Source organism: Bos taurus, chromosome 16 (genome assembly GCF_002263795.3).
Source record: "Bos taurus isolate L1 Dominette 01449 registration number 42190680 breed Hereford chromosome 16, ARS-UCD2.0, whole genome shotgun sequence".
Taxonomy (NCBI): Eukaryota; Metazoa; Chordata; class Mammalia; order Artiodactyla; family Bovidae; genus Bos; species Bos taurus.
The window spans coordinates 43177360-43190284 of record NC_037343.1 but is presented as its reverse complement, the minus strand read 5'-3'; the positions used below and the strand labels follow the sequence as shown (position 1 = coordinate 43190284).

The window sequence follows — 12925 nt, the reverse complement described above, 5'->3', positions numbered from 1 at the left end:
GGCAGAGAAGGCCTCTGTTGGGAGATGACACTAGAGTAGACTCAGTAAATGAATGGGTGAGCCATGCAAGGTGCACGTGTACTCAGTCGTGTCCAACGCTTTGTGACCTGTGGACTCTAGCCTGCCAGGCTCCTCTGTCCGTGGGATTCTCCAGGCAAGAATACTGGAGTGGGTTGCCATTTCCTCCTCCAGGAGATCTTCCCAACCCAGGGTTGGAACCTGTGTCTCCTACATTGGCAGGTGGGTTTGTTACCACTGTGCTATCTGGGAAGCCTGAGCCACGCAAATCCCTGGGCACAGAGGTGGTCTCCAAGCAGGGATAATAAGTACTTGAGGCAGCTGTGTCCTCAGAAGGTTCTAGAATAGGGAGGTGGCCCGGGTGGAGACAGGAAGTAGTTGGGCCTGGGTGGTTTCAGGGGCTTAGTTAACTAATTTCATTAGAGTAAATAGGAACCAAGGGAGGATTTTGAGAAGATACATTCCATGATCTTATTTGTGTGTTTTGTTTGTTTAAATCTTTTAAATATTTATTTGGCTGCTCTGGTTGGGATTCTCCATCTTCGTTGCAGCATGCGGGCGGGTTCTTTCTTATGGCATGTGGAATCTAGTACCCAGGCCAAGGATCGAACCCGGCCCCTCTGCACTGGGAGTAGGGAGTCTTAGCCACTGGACCACCAGGGAAGTCCTTTATTTATGTTCTTAAAAAGGCCACTCTGGACAGCAGCCTGTGTGGGAAGTTGTTACCCTAGTGTTGAGGGGTGGGGATGGGGGATGGAGGCTTGGACTGAGAGCAGCAAATCTGGGGAGAAAGGGTCAGATTCAGGACATGTTACCTGTTAGAACTTGGAGTTTGCTGAGTGACTGCATATAGAGAAAGAAAGAAGGTAACCCCCAGGACGCATGCCTGAGCAAACAGGACAGGCTTGCATTTCCCTGGGGTGAAGGAGGCTAGAGGAGAACAGTGGAGGGCGGTACTGCGTGGATGACTTGGCTGTGGCCTGTTCACTCTGAGACATCAGTGCTCCCGCCTGCAAGTGTGCTCCCTGAGGCAGCTGAATGTACTCGCTGGATTCAGGGAGCCAGGTTGGGCTGGAGACACATTTAGGAGCTGTCACATGAAGGTGACAGTAAAGGCAAGATGGACTTCCCTGGCAGTCCCGTGGTTAAGACTGCCTTGCAATGCAAGGGACAAGGATTCAATTCCTGGTTGGGGAGCTAAGATCCTACATGCCACGAGGCAACTAAGCCCAGCACCGCAATAAAGAACCCACAAGCTGCAACTGAGATCTGCCAAGGCCAAAAATAAGTAAATCAATAAAGGCAAGAGGTGAGGAGATCTGGGGAGCGAGAAGCTGGTGAGAATCAGGGCTCTGCGGCCCGGGGCAGTCAGGAGAGGGGACGACAGCAAAGCCCAGGAGAAGTGGTCACAAAGAGGGCATGGTATTTGGCAACCAAGTTAAGGAAGTGTGTGAAGATGGAGGAAGTGACAGCTGTGGTGCAGCTGATACAAACTGAGCAGTGACCACAGGTTTGGGCAACAAGGAGGAGGTTCTAAGAAGTTTGAGGCACCAGTGGAATGCCATCACTGCTTCCCAGTTTCAGAGCCAACTGAGAAGGCAGAAGGGCGATCAAAATTTCACCTTCATTACCATTAAAGCTGCGATTGGAGAATGCGGCTTAGGTCCGGGGGTTAATGGATTCCCTAATCCTGAATGTCAGAATTAGAGGGTGGGCAGCAGTGTGTCTTGAGCTTTAATGTGTACTGGACTCCTGTGGGTCGTACTAAATGCAGATTTGGATTGAGGAGGCCTAGAGTGGGGCCTGAGACCCTGCATGTCTCATAAGCTTCCACGTCAGCTGAGAAGTTCCCTGATGGCAGCCAAGATTCCTAGAGAGAGAAAATGGCTGGCTTGGCCATGCCAGGGGCTCCTTCCAAACTCAGGCAGTTTCATTTCTCTCCTGTATGGGGCTGATGGAAGCAGGAATGATCCAGTAACAGAGTCACTTCACATGGGAGGAGAACTCAGTGGTGCCTCTGCTCGGGTGAGGTCTTTGGCGAGCAGACCGTATTCTGAGACGGTGCCAAAGAGAGTCTAGCTGGAGTAGGTGCCAGGGAAAGTGGGAGGAGGGAAGGCTGAGTGAGGAGTATGGTGGGGAGGGGAGCGGGGGAGACATCGGGTTACGAAGACGTTTTTATTTTTATTCTAAAGCAAGGTGATGGCCCAGCATGTGTGTCTGCTGATGGGGACGAATGAACTGGAAGGGAAACATGATGGGTGGTGTGAACCCCTGGATGTGGCTGGTGGGGTTGGAGCCGAGACAAGAGGGGAGGTCAGACCCAGGTCCTGTGGGGAGCAGCACGGTTTATCTTAAGTGCTAGGAGGTGATGCCAAGTTGTGGGCAGCCCCCAGACAGACAGCTAAGTGACAGAGCTGGAGTGGGTTGTCCCTTGGACTCATTGGTCAACTGTAGGCCATGTCTTCTGAACTCCACCAGACTTTTTGCTTAAACTACGTTCGTTTATAAAGCGGTTGTCCCCTGCACTTGGCCTCATAGTGGGTCTTGTGGCCGGCACTGTGCTCACAAAGCTGACGGCACCGAGCATCAGGAGGGTCTGTGGAACTGTGAGTGTTCATTTAACGCATCACTCCCACATCTGATTTTTCTTGGCATTCTACTTTCAATTTTAGAAACTTCTGGTCTCTGCACAGTCCTAAATCTTCAGCTTTTCAGAGCACATCACATGCTTACATTATTGCTTTTAGAATATATCAGTTCAGTACAGTAACTCAGTCGTGTCCGACTCTTTGCAACCCTACGGACTGCAGCACGACAGGCTTCTCTGTCCATTACCAACACCCGGAGCTTGCTCAAACTCATGTCCATTGAATCAGTGATGCCATCCAACCATCTCATCCTGTTATTCCCTTCTCTTCCTGCCTTCAATCTTTCCCAGCATCAGGGTCTTTTCCAGTGAGTCAGTTCTTCACATCAGGTGGCCAAAGTATTGCAGCTTCAGCTTCAGCATCAGTCCTTCCAATGAATATTCAGGACTGATTTCCTTTAGGATTGACTGATTGAATCTTCTAGCAGTCCAAGGGACTCTCGAGTCTTCTCCAACAACACAGTTAAGAAGCATCAATTCTTCAGTGCTCAGTTTTCTTTATGGTCCAGCTCTCACATCCATACATGGCTAATGGAAAAACCATAGTTTTTACTAGACGGACCTTTGTTGGCAAAGTAATGTCTCTGCATTTTTTAAATATATATTTATTTTAATTGGAGGTTAATTACTTTACAATATTGTATTGGTTTTGCCATACATCAACATGAATCCGCCACGGGTGTACACATGTTCCCCATCCCTCTGGGTCATCCCAGTGCACCAGCCCCAAGCATCCAGTATGATGCATCGACCCTGGACTGGCGATTCAATTCATATATATTATACATGTTTCAATGCCATTCTCCCTAATCATCCCACCCTCTCCCTCTCCCACAGAGTCCAAAAGACTGTTCTATACATCCGTGTCTCTTTTGCTGTCTAGCATACAGGGTTATTGTTACCATCTTTCTAAAGTCCATATATAAATCACTGACCTAGAGCCAGACATCCTGGAATATGAAGTCAAGTGGGCCTTAGAAAGCATCACTATGAACAAAGCTAGTGGAGGTGATGGAATTCCAGTTGAGCTATTTCAAATCCTGAAAGATGATGCTGTGAAAGTGCTGCACTCAACATGCCAGCAAATGTGGAAAACTCAGCAGTGGCCACAGGACTGGAAAAGGTCAGTTTTCATTCCAATCCCAAAGGCAATGCCAAAGAATGCTCAAACTACCGCACAATTGCACTCATCTCACACACTAGTAAAGTAATGCTCAAAATTCTCCAGGCCAGGCTTCAGCAATACATGAACCGTGAACTTCCAGGTGTTCAAGCTGGTGTTAGAAAAGGCAGAAGAACCAAAGACCAAATTGCCAACATCTGCTGGATCATCGAAAAAGCAAGAGAGTTTCAGAAAAACATCTATTTCTGCTTCATTGAATATGCCAAAGCCTTTGACTGTGTGGATCACAATAAGCTGGAAAATTCTGAAAGAGATGGGAATACCACACCACCTGACCTGCCTCTTGAGAAATTTGTATGCAGGTCAGGAAGCAACAATTAAAACTGGACATGGAACAACAGACTGGTTCCAAATAGGAAAAGGAGTATGTCAAGGCTGTACATTGTCACCCTGCTTATTTAACTTATATGCAAAGTACATCATGAGAAACGCTGGGCTGGAAGAAGCACAAGCTGGAATCAAGATTGCTGGGAGAAATATCAATAACTTCAGATATGCAGATGACACCACCCTTATGGCAGAAAGTGAAGAGGAACTAAAAAGCCTCTTGATGAAGGTGAAAGAGGAGAGTGAAAAAGTTGGCTTAAAGCTCAACATTCAGAAAACTAAGATCATGGCATCTGGTCCCATCACTTCATGGGAAATAGATGGTGAGACAGTAGAAACAGTGTCAGACTTTATTTTTTGGGGTCCAAAATCACTGCAGATGGTGACTGCAGCCATGAAATTAAAAGACACTTATTCCTTGGAAGGAAAGTTATGACCAACCTAGATAGCATATTCAAAAGCAGAGACATTACTTTGCCAACAAAGGTCCGTCTAGTCAAGGCTATGGTTTTTCCAGTGGTCATGTATGGATGTGAGAATTGGACTGTGAAGAAAGCTGAGCGCCAAAGAATTGATGCTTTTGAATTGTGGTGTTGGAGAAGACTCTTCAGAGTCCCTTGGACTGCAAGGAGATCCAACCAGTCCATTCTGAAGGAGATCAGCCCTGGGATTTCTTTGGAAGGAATGATGCTAAAGCTGAAACTCTAGTACTTTGGCCACCTCATGCAAAGAGTTGACTCATTGGAAAAGACTCTGATGCTGGGAGGGATTGGGGGCAGGAGGAGGAGGGGATGACAGAGGATGAGATGGCTGGATGGCATCACTGACTTGATGGACGTGAGTCTGACTGAACTCCGGGAGTTGGTGATGGACAGGGAGGCCTGGCATGCTGTGATTCATGGAGTCACAAAGAGTCGGACACGACTGAGCAACTTAACTGAATACTGTATTGGTGTTTTTCTTTCTGGCTTACTTCACTCTGTATAATAGGCTCCAGTTTCATCCACCTCATTAGAACTGATTCAAATGTATTCTTTTTAATGGCTGAGTAATACTCCGTTGTGTATATGTACCACAGCTTTCTTATCCATTCATCTGCTGATGGACATCTAGGTTGCTTCCATGTCCTGGCTATTAAAAACAGTGCTGCGATGAACACTGGGGTACACATGTCTCTTTCAATTCTGGTTTCCTCGGTGTGTGTGCCCAGCAGTGGGATTGCTGGGTCATAAGGCAGTTCTATTTCCAGTTTTTTAAGGAATCTCCACAGTGTTCTCCACAGTGGCTGTGTGTCTCTGCTTTTTAATATGCTGTCTAGGTTTGTCATAGCTTTTCTTCCAAGGAGCAAGCGTCTTTTAATTTCATGGCTGCAGTCACCGTCTGCAGTGATTTTCAAGCCCAGGAAAATACAGTCTCTGGGTTTTTTCAAAAATCACACTTTCTTTCTACCTACTGTGTAAGCAAGCCATTTGAGATCAGCTGTGGGGATTATACAGCAAGTGAGAGACCGTATAATCAAATCCACCCCAACTAGTATGTGACTGACACACCCTCTTATGTAAGTAAGTTAAGCAAAGGATTCGACCCTGGGGAGGTTTGCAGGAAAGGGTGGTTTCTGTAGAATTTCTGCTTAGACTTTGATTTGGGATTTGGGGAGTTAGGGCAAGGCAAAAAAAAAAAAAACTGATAAGATGAAAAGTGAGTTAACTTTAGCATTATAAGCCAAGAACTTGAGGGTTTTCTAAAAACTAAAGGTCAGCCTGGAGCCATGACCCAGTCATCCTGGATCTATCCTCTTCATCTTAGGGGAGACTTGGCTTTCTCCCAGCCCTGCTCTCTTTAAACCAGTCTGCAGTAGTTTTCCAACCATATTGGGAAGCAGTATTTTTTTTTTTTTTACTGGTTGTTAGCACTTTAACAAAGACATGAGAGGCTGTGTAGCATATACCATTAATAATAGAAGAAAAACGGTTTGGCAGTTTAATTCGATGTTTAACACATTTGCCTAAAATGATGCTTCACAGCAGTAGCTTGGGTGTGTCCAGATGTTTAGTCACATTGACTCAGCAAAATTTCTCCCTTGCTAAGTCTCAGACTAGAGCAATCAATTTTTTTCCTGCAGCAAAATCTGATAGTAGGTTTTCTTTGTAACAGAGCCTCACAGAAAAAGGAAATAGTTGCAAAAAAAGTTGAAAGTTCTGAGAGGCATGAAGGCCATCTTGAAGAAAGCACTTACAAGTGTGTTAAGTTCTGCCTTGTAAATTTATTACAAGTGCTGTTTGTTCCCCCAAAATAGTGACTGAAAGTTCAACTTACCTTTCCACTTTAAGTCAACTACATGTCTCTAACATACAGATACACCCAGGTTCTCTGTGACAGTATGTCTCTGTGAATTTGCTTAAGTATGGGTTGCCTATCTGATTAGGAAGAGTGCTGGGCTCAGCTCTAGCAGACTTGGGTTAAAGTTCAGTTCTGCTACAAATTAGCTGAGAAAGTCAGCTTCCCTGAGCTGAGTTTCTTATTTCAAATTAGACAGTATTAATAGTGGTATCTTGAAATGATAGAGCATTGGAAATTCTCAAGGAATTTTCATGTTGTGTTTCAGTTGCTCAGTTGGTTCCAACTCTCTGCAGCCCCATGGACTGCAGCACCCCAGACTCCCATGTGCTTCACTGTTTCCTAGAGTTTGCTCAAACTCATGTCTATTGAGTCAGTGATGCTATCTAACCATCTCATCCTCTGCCGCCCCCTTTTCCCTTTGCCTTCAATCTTTGCCACTATCAGGGTCTTTTTCCAATGAGTTGACTCTTTGCATCAGGTGGCCAAATTATTGGAGCTTCAGCTTCAGCATCAATCCTTCCAGTGAACATTCAAGATTGATTTCCCTTAGGATTGACTGGTTTGATCTCCTTACAGTCCAAGGGACTCTCAAGAGTCTTCTCCAACACCACAGTTCAAAAGCATCAATTCTTTGGCGCGCAGCCTTCTTTATGGTCTAACTCTCACATCTGTACATGACTACTGGAAAAACCACAGCTTTGACTACATGGATCTTTGTCAGCAAAGTGATATCTCTGCTTTTTAATATGCTGTCTAGGTTTGTCATAGCTTTCCTTCTAAGGAGCAAGCGTCTTTTAATTTCATGGCTACAGTCACTGTCCACCATGATTTTGGAGGACAAGAAAATAAAATCTGTCAGTGCTTCCACATTTCCCACTTCTGTTTGCCATAAAGTGATGGCACTTTCATAGACATTATCTTACTCTGATATGAGGAAGAAAGCAGGACACACGGAAAGTGGTGCCCTGTGGTCAAGGGACTGTTAACTCCTAGATGATGGCAGGAGTTTGGGGAGGTTCCATTCTGTTTGCCTTTTATGAAGCTTCTCTGCATTTTCTGATTCTGGGTCTCTCTCATTTGCTACAAGGGTGAGGTGTCAAATGCAGTCTGTGGAAGAGGATGGAGATCTCTGGAATAAAAAATACATAAACTAAATATAAGATATTTATATTTTAATTTTTTTCTCTTTATATTTTTTCTCTTAATATTTTTTCTCTGAATTGAAAAATATATCAGATTATTTGAACTAGTAATTATAACATGTATTATTGGATTTACAATATATATTGATAAAAAATACATGACAGTAATAGAAAACAGGAGAGGGAGAAAATGGAGCTATGTTGTAGCAAACATTCTACATTTATGTGAAACTTTCAATATTAAGTTGAAGTACATTATAATAAATTAAAGATGCATATTGTAATCCCTAAACAACCACTTTTCATTCCAATCAGTCTTCATTCCAATACCAAAGGGCAATGCCAAAGAATATTCAAACTACCACACAATTGCACTCATTTCATATGTTAGCAAGGTAATGCTCAAACTCCTTCAAGCGAGGCTTCACAGTATGTGAACCAAGAGCTTCCAGATGTACAAGCTGGATTTTTAAAAGGCAGAGGAAACCAGAGATCAAATTGCCAACATCCACTGGATCATAGAAAAAGCAAGAGAATGCCAGAAAAATATCTACTTCTGCTTCATTGACTAGCTAAAGCCTTTGACTTTCTTAAAGAGATGGGAATACCAGACCACTTTACTTGCCTCCTGAGAGACCTGTATGCAGGTCATGAAGCAACAGTTAGAACTGGACGTGGAAAAAAAAAAAAAAAGAACTGGACATGAAACAATGAGCTGGTTCAAAATTGGGAAAGGAGTACATCAAGGCTGTGTATTGTCACCCTGCTTATTTAACTTATATACAGAGTACATCAAGATCCAACCATATGTTGTCTACAAGAGACCCTTTAGATTCAAAGACACAAATAGCTTGGAAAATTTACCACATAAGCAGTAATCACAGCAGAGCTTTAAAGGCTATGTTAACACCTGACAAAACTGACTTTTAAGACTTCCGTGGTGGCTCCGTGGTCATTAATCCACCTGCCAATGCAGGAGACGTGGTTTCGATACCTGGTCCAGGAAGATACCACATGCCATGGAGCAACTAAAGCTGTCCTCCACATCTACTGAGCCTGTGCTCTAGAGCCCAGGAGTGGCAACAAGAGAAGCCACTGCAAAGAGAAACCCATACAGCACCGCTAAAGAACAGCCCTCACAGCAATGAAGACCCAGCACAGCCAAAAACAAACAACTGACTTTAAGGCAAGAAATATTAGAAACAAAGAATATTTCATGTTGATAAGGGGGGTCAAAACTTCAGGAAGTTATAACCATTATAAATATATATGGATCTAGCTTCAGAAGCAAAATCTTACAGAACTTAGAGTTAAAATACATGAGGTAAATCTTAACAGAAAAGAGAAATAGACAGCTGAAAAGTCACAAAATTCTCAACAAATTAGGACTAGAGAAATCCCTCAGCCTTATGAAAGGCAACTGTGAAAAACCTAAACTAACATACTTAACAGTGAAAAACTGCTTTCCCTCTAAGATGGGGAACAAGGCAAGTATGTTTCCTTTCACCACTTCAACATAGTCCTTGAGACTGTAGCCACTACAACAGACAAAGAAAAGAAAAGGTGTTCAGATATGAAAGAAGTAAAATTGTGTTTATTAAAAGATGAGATGCTTGCAGATGACAAAGTCTCCAGAAAGAAGATCAATGTACAAATATTAGTTGTGTTTCTTTGTATAAACAATCTGAAAATGAGATTAGAAAAATTTCATCCACAGTAAGAGCAAAAATTGTATTTGGAATACATCTAATGAAGGAAGCAAAGACTCTACACTCAGACTCCAAAACACTGCTGAAGCAAAGAAGATCTAAATCAAGGAGATGGCAACTCTTCCAAATAATCTATAGCTTCAGTACCCTCTCTGTAAAATCCTAGGGGCATTTCGGGTAGAAATCAACAAACTGACTAAAATTTATATGGAAATGGCAAATGACCTAGAATTAAAAACTGTTAAGGTCACAAAAACAAAAAACAAGAAAAGACCAGAAAGTGTCATAACCCAGAGAACGAAGACGACATGGCGACATAATGTTCTGGAGAAAGCAGAACAGGAGAAATGCGTTAGTGGGAAAATTGTACTTCTTTTTCAAAAATACTTGTTTATTTGTCTGCTCGGGATCTTAGTTGTGGCAAGAAGGATCTTTAGTTGCAGCTTTTGGGCTCTAGCTCCCTGACCAGGAATCGAACCTGGGCCTCCTGCATTGGGAATACCAAGTCTTAGTCACTGAACCACCAGGCAAGTCCCCAAATCGAACAAGGGAAGGGTCTGAATGGGGTTTTTTTTTTTTAACTCACTAAAGAAGATACGTGAATAGTTAATAAGCACTTGAAAATGTCTTCAACCTTATTAGTCATTAGGGAAATGCAAATTAAAACCACAAGGAGATACTACTTGACACCCACTAGGATGGCTGTAGTCACAAAGACAATATCAAGTGTTGGCAAGGATGTGGAGAAATTAGAAGCTTCATATTCTGTGGGAAATGGTAGTGCCACTTCAAAAATAGTTTTGCACTTCTTAAAAAGTCAAACATACACTTAGCATATAACCCAGCAATTTCACTCCCAAGCATCTACCAAAGTGAAAACATATGGCCACGCAATGATTTGTGCATGAATATTCCAAACAGAATTATTTATTCTTTATTGCCCCAACTAGAAAAATCCAAATAGCCAACAGATAAAGGGATAAACAAATTATGCACAATGGAATATGGCTCAGCAATAAAAAGGGATGTACTACTCTGTAAATACAATTAACATGGATAAGCCTCAAAAACATTATGCTAAGTGAGAGAAGCCAATCACAAAAATTACATATTATTCCATATTTCTAAGAATAAGCAAAACCATACAGACACTGGAGAAGGCAATGGCACCCCACTCCAGTACTCTTGCCTGGAAAATCCCATGGACGGGGGAGCCTGGAAGGCTGCAGTCCATGGGGTCGCTGAGGGTCGGACACGACTGAGTGACTTCACTTTCACTTTTCACTTTCATGCATTGGAGAAGAAAATGGCAACCCACTCCAGTGTTCTTGCCTGGAGAATCTCAGGGACGGGGGAGCCTGGTGGGCTGCTGTCTATGGGGTCGCACAGAGTCGGACACGACTGAAGTGACTTAGCAGCAGCAGCAGCAGACAGACATTAAATAGATCACATGTTTCTGGGGCTGGGGAGGGAGCAGAGATGGACTACAAAGGCATTTTTGGGGTGTTGGAACTTCTGGGGGTGATGGAAGTGTTCTCAAAAGGATTGTGGTGATAGTTACACAACAGTGTAAATTAACTAAAAATCATCCAACTGTACATTTTTATAATGGATGAATTGGCTTGCATATAAATTATACTTCAATAAATCTTTTTTTTTGAAGTACAGTACTATGAAGAAGTGATAATATCATTTTACAGTAGGTTGCCAATATGTCATTCAAGCCAGAACAATTGTGAGAAATGAAAGTGATTTCTGTGAAAACTACGTAAGAAAACAGGTGTGAAAAAGGACTGTCCCAGCCCGGCTGGCTTGAGTGGTGCCCCTTCTATAAAACTGTCATTCAGGGGCAACCGTTAGTGACCGTCTGTTATGTGCAGGGCACAGGACGGTGATAGAAACACACTTCGGAATGAGACAGACATGGTCCCTATCCTCTTGGATGAACTGTAAGTGATGGAGATGGAATGAAGGCAGGCTGCGGCAAGCACTGCTCCCACAGGCACATGGTGTCTAAGTCGTCCTGGGAAAAGAGAGGAACCCGTGAGCCAAGACTGCAAGGTGGCGGGAGGTAGCAAGGACAAGAGCAGGCCAAGCAGCAAGTCAGGCCCTTCTCTGGAACCAGAAAGTAACTCAGTGTCTGGAACACAGCCTAAGAGAAGAGGACAGAAGTGAGTGGTTGTCTCACACTGTTGTGTGTCGGGGCGGGGGTCGGGGGTAGGGGGGAAGATGGCAGTCCTTGCTGGAATTTGAAAGTAAAATTTATTACCTGGGCTGGAGATCTAGCAGAGAAAGGGCTGTGTTCACCTCCCTGGTTAGTGTGAAGGGCTTCCCTGGTGGTTCAGATGGTAAAGAATCTGCCTGCAGTACAGGAGACATGGGTCAGGAAGGTCTTCTGGAGGAGGGCATGGCTACCCACTCTAGTATTCTTGCCTGGAGAATTTGATGCAGAGGAGGCTGGTGGCCTACAGTCCATGGGGTTGCAGAGAATCGGTCTTGACTAAGCAACTAAGTCGATCACATTGGTCAGCCCTGCGGACCAAGCTCAGACTAAGCGTATGTTCCAGACAATTGGGATCCTCTGGGGAGAAAAAAGCACTTTTAACAGGATGTACTGGGACTTCCCTGGTGGTCCAGTGGCTAAGACTCTGCACTCCGAATGCAGGGAGCCCAGGTTCAATCCCTGGGCAGGGAAATAGATCCCACATGCCACAACTAAGAGTTTGCATGCCCCAACTAAAGATCCTGTATGCCGCAGTGAAGGCAGACGATCCCATGTGCTGCAACTGAGACCCGGTGCACCCAATAAGTGAAATTAAAAGGGGGAGGGATGCTGGTGCATCCTAAAGGGTGCAGAACTGAGGTAATGATCATGGGGAAAAGGAGGAGATGCCTGGGATGATGTGTTTGGATTGGAAAAACAGATGTTGTGAAATGCATGGGCGTGTCATTGTCAAGTAGGAATATTTTCTACAGCAAACAATTCAAGTAACAGACCACTTTCTCACCAGATGGGTTTGATCTATGAGAGCATGGCAAGAAGCTGCGAAAGTGTTTTTCTACCCCTCCCCAGAAGCTTTCACAAGAAAGCTGAGAGCACTTTTTAAATTCAGTCCTATTTTCCACTGAGGTTTATGTCTCTCCTTTCTGAGACTTTCATAACAAAGGGAGAAACTAAGATGAGTTCTAAGTACCAGACGCAAGTCCAGTGGGCTTCATTTAACCCTAGAGCTTCCCTGTGAGATCCTGTCAATCCTGTTTCACACATGAGGAAACTCTGAGATTTGATAACTTGCCCAGTTGCACAGAAAGAACTGGAACTGGAGCCAGCCAAGGTCACTGTCACCAAAACCTATTGCTTTTCCTTCTCCAGCTTGCAGCCTCCAAGAAAGACATTTTGGATCATTCGAGAAGCCATCTGATCTGACTTCTGGGACAACAGGCCCCCAACCACTGAGGCTGTCTCCTGATTCCAGGTTTACTGAGCAGGTCTTGGAGAGCATCCAGTCCATCCCACCAGGTAGTTCTAATGTCTCACTGTGTGACTCAGCAAGTCTCG

The 12925-nt window shown here is 44.0% G+C and overlaps 1 non-coding gene across 1 annotated transcript; it reads left to right on the top strand.

The window, feature by feature from the left end:
• Positions 1-11988: 11988 nt before the first annotated feature.
• Positions 11989-12061, top strand: TRNAR-CCG (transfer RNA arginine (anticodon CCG)). Its single transcript has one exon. It is a non-coding gene; the product is annotated as a tRNA-Arg (tRNA).
• The last annotated feature ends 864 nt before the right edge of the window (positions 12062-12925 follow it).